Source organism: Lissotriton helveticus, chromosome 8 (assembly GCF_964261635.1).
Source record: "Lissotriton helveticus chromosome 8, aLisHel1.1, whole genome shotgun sequence".
Lineage (NCBI taxonomy): Eukaryota > Metazoa > Chordata > Amphibia > Caudata > Salamandridae > Lissotriton > Lissotriton helveticus.
The window spans coordinates 1305179390-1305183970 of record NC_136069.1 but is presented as its reverse complement, the minus strand read 5'-3'; positions in this window follow the sequence as shown (position 1 = coordinate 1305183970).

Here is a 4581-nt window from a genome sequence, read left to right as displayed (position 1 = left end):
GGGAAGTTAAGCTTCCTCCAGTTAGGACAATACTTTGACTAGGGTAAAAATAAGAGAGATCCACTACTTTAACCCCTGGAGCTCCCATGCATGTATTAGGGGTACAAATCGAGGGCACTACTCTTGGATCTTGGAAGTTTATAATTATACAATCCCCCTCCTGGGTCTTTTTCCCCTGGCCTACCCACCCCACTCTGCGAACACCTAAAATAATACCGTCCACACCTGGCGGGATTGGCCTATTTGCCTTTAGCCAGTGGATACACTTGTTCTTGAGTGATTGATGGTTTTCCAACTGGCCCTCTTTTAGAGGGGGCACATTAACCAGGACAACAACAAAAGGTTGACAGTCAGGTGGGAGGTTTACTGGGGGGATCCTCCGTACTAGTTTTCTAGGGGCCAGTAACGTAGTGGATGGGGCCATAGATTGAAGTGCAGATCTAGGGGTTTCCCCTACCACCGCCCCATTAAGTTTCTTTCGTGCACCCATTTTTAGGGGACCTTCCATTTGGCCACTGCCTGTCTGTGGCTGTTTTAATGGAGGAGGGATTGGTTTATTTTTAACAGGCTCCTGAAGTTTGGGCAAACCCTTGTCTTTTTGGCCCGCTTTGGGACGGGGGGGAGATTTAGGAGCTGGGATTAGTGGATTGCTAGAACCAACTTTATGTATACCTAATGGGGTTTTGGGATCTCTCTGGGATGGCAACTCATTCCCCTTTATGTCCATGTCCTTGTTTTCACTCATTCTAGCTAGTTGTTTAATTGTAGTTTTGAGTGAATGGAACCCATCAAGAGTTGATTGTTCTAGTTTATCTATCCGGTTCCCTAGACCCTTAACCTGTGCTACTAGAGGTTTCAAGAGGCTGTATATCTTCTCAAGGATATGATCGGCTACTGCTGGGTCGGTGGGATTAGAAGCTTTAGCCGTACTATCGCCAGTGTGTAGCCCCTTGGGAGAGGTCAAAGGATCCCTTTCTTTGTCAGCTTCAATTTCTACGGTCCTATCCCTTAAGTTTCTCATCCCAGATCCAGGTGACTTTCTTGCTCTTTGATAGAGAGCAGCCTGTCTTACTAGCCTACCCTTTTTGCGCTTTCGTGGTTTTTTACTTGGGGGCCTGAGTCCCTGGCTAATGTCAGGAGATTGGGAGTTGGTAAGTACCCTGTCTGGCTCCCCTACTGGGGTATCTAATAAGGAGGTGAGCGATTTTGATGAGAAAGTATCATCGGTGGCTTCGTGCGGACAGCTTAGGGGTAAAGGTGAAGGAGAAGGCAGCCTGCTAAGACCACCGTCTTCCTCGGTAACCATAGGTATGTGTTCAACCAGGAGGTTTTCCAGCCTCTCTATATGTTGTTCTATACCAGCCAGCAAGGGGGGGTCTGTGGAGATGCTAGGCCCACTAGATGGAGATACAGGTTGTGACCGGGCATTTACCAGTGTAGGCGACTGGGCAGCAACCCCCAAGGATAAGCGTCTTGAGGGGAGGTATACCTCTGATAGACGCCGCTCTGACATAGCTATCTCCTTGTCAATCACCGCCGCCACCCTGGTAATAAAGCGGTCCATAGTTCCTATAACAGGGCTAGCAACATTTAACCCCCTTTCACCTTCACTCCTGATGGGCTTTCCTGAGCGGGTAGGCATACTGCGGGGCACAGGAAGTGGGCTCCACTAGGCAGGTGTGCTTGCAGGTAGTGGAGAGAAAAGGGACGTGGCCCAGCCCAGCCTCTGTCAGCCCCTGACGGCCACAGACGGCCCGCCCTTTGCCCGGGCTTCGCCCGGCGTCCCGCCTGCGTCCCGCAGAGCGTGCTTTCCCCCGGTATTATAGGCAGGGCGGCGGTGGGCGGGGCACGCAGGGGGGCGCAGACCAGATGTCACGAGGTCAGCAGGGACTCCTGGGATAGTGAGTCCCTGCCGCGCTACCCCTGCAGCCTCCACAGGTGTTTACCCGGCTCACAGCTCCTCCGGTAATCAGGCTTGGAAGGTCAGCGTTGGTGGGTCCTCCCACGAAGCGGCTCCCGCGCAGCGGGAGCGGCGAGCAGTGCAGGCACAAACAGGGCAGGTGAGAGAACAAACTCCCGCGGCGTGTCCAATATCCTAATACAGGGTCACAGGGTCACAGTGTCTTGAAGCTCCCAGTTCCCTTTTACCGGTTGCCGGCGGGGGCGGGGCACGCAGGGGGGCGCAGACCAGATGTCACGAGGTCAGCAGGGACTCCTGGGATAGTGAGTCCCTGCCGCGCTACCCCTGCAGCCTCCACAGGTGTTTACCCGGCTCACAGCTCCTCCGGTAATCAGGCTTGGAAGGTCAGCGTTGGTGGGTCCTCCCACGAAGCGGCTCCCGCGCAGCGGGAGCGGCGAGCAGTGCAGGCACAAACAGGGCAGGTGAGAGAACAAACTCCCGCGGCGTGTCCAATATCCTAATACAGGGTCACAGGGTCACAGTGTCTTGAAGCTCCCAGTTCCCTTTTACCGGTTGCCGGCGGGGGCGGGGCACGCAGGGGGGCGCAGACCAGATGTCACGAGGTCAGCAGGGACTCCTGGGATAGTGAGTCCCTGCCGCGCTACCCCTGCAGCCTCCACAGGTGTTTACCCGGCTCACAGCTCCTCCGGTAATCAGGCTTGGAAGGTCAGCGTTGGTGGGTCCTCCCACGAAGCGGCTCCCGCGCAGCGGGAGCGGCGAGCAGTGCAGGCACAAACAGGGCAGGTGAGAGAACAAACTCCCGCGGCGTGTCCAATATCCTAATACAGGGTCACAGGGTACTCTTAAGTGCATTATAACCCCGCGGTCAATTGCTAACTTTGGAATGGCTGCATCAAAACATGACGTGTTTGGTGTCAAATACTTTGGAATCCTACCCCCACCCAGTACTGGCGGCCGGGGTAGAATTCCACCCTTCTCGAGGGAGAAGACATTTACAGATTACCAGATAATAGTTTTAAAGAGCCCCAGCATCACAAAATGGACGCTGCTGCCACAGACACAAGTCTGACCTCCTGCTGCTGGACAAAACTCCGACAGGGGAGGCGTGGACAATAGGTTTCCTGTCACAGGGAGGTGTAACCACCTCCCCAGGCAGACTTTAGTGTATTGGGGCAGGGTGGGTGCATTCAGTGAATGCTTTTCAGACAGTGCCGGGGGCACACAAGGTGTCCATATGCATTTCCCAGTTCAAACGGGTTGCTGGGGGCACTCAGCCCCAGCTCTGACGCAAAACTGGACAAAGGGGAAGGGGTGTAACCACCCCCTCCCCAGGTCCTCCCATAGGTGGAACCTTAGAGTTAGTCCAGCCCCTAAAATTAGTATAAGTATAGGAACCCAGTCCCTAGGACTTTAGATCACCCTGGAGAAACTCTGCAACATATATCCTGGAACTTCAACATTCTATTGCGACTAGAAGAAGGAAGGATCTCCCTTGGCAGGGTATGCCCAGACATGGGTCCCTTGCTCACTCTACCACTGGATTCAAGATAGCCTGGCTGATGAGGATTATGAATCCGAAACCGGTCCCAGGATGCTTGTTTCCAGTCCAGGGAAGACATGGCTTGGTAGTTTGGGCTGGACTGTTCCCATGAGGCACAGGGTCAGACTGATATGCATATGGCCATGTCTGAAATGGGGTGGTGAAGTGAGCTAAAGAATGGTGATGGATTAAACCCAGATCAGTTGACTGGGTGTGAGTGTTTGATTTGCTCAAACGCTCCGTCCATCATCCCCTTTGGTATCCCTTTGATCGCCCTAAGTTGGCAGGGTATGCCCAGACGTGGGTCCATTGCTCACTCTACCACTGGATTCAAGATAGCCTGGCTGATGAGGATTATGAATCCGAAACCGTTCCCAGGATGCTTGTTTCCGGTCCAGGGAAGACATGGCTTGGTAGTTCGGGCTGGACTGTTCCCATGAGGCACAGAGTCAGACTGATTTGCATATGGCCATGTCTGAACTGGGGTGGTGGAGTGAGCTAAAGAATGGTGATGGATTAAACCCAGATCAGTTGACTGGGGGTGAGTGTTTGATTTTCTCAAACGCTCCGGCCATCATTCCCTTTGGTATCGCTATACGAAACTCCGGCAGGGGAGGCCTGGACAATAGGTTTCCTGTCACAGGGAGGTGTAACCACCTCCCCAGAAAGACTTTAGTGTACTGGGGCAGGGTGGGTGCATTCAGTGAATGCTTTTCAGACAGTGCCTGGGGTACACAAGGTGTCCCTAAGCATTTCCCATTTCAAACGGGTTGCTGGGGCTCTCAGCCCCAGCTCTGGCGCAAACCTGGACAAAGGGGAAGGGGTGTAACCACCCCCTTCCCAGGTCCTCCCATAGGTGGGACCTTATTTATTCATTTATTTGTAACATTTATAAAGCGCACTGTTGCCAGCCGTTGTCCTGGCGCTGATTGACCGCTCCCATGACTGGGCCGAGCTTATTGCCTGAAAAGCCATGTCTTTAGGGCTTTCCGAAAAGATATCAGATCCGGAGCCTGTCTGAGGTCCAATGGTAGGGCATTCCAGGCCTTCGCTGCTCCCAGTGAGAAACTTCTACCCCCCCATCGAGCTTTCTTAATTCTTGGAATCGCAATCAGCCCCT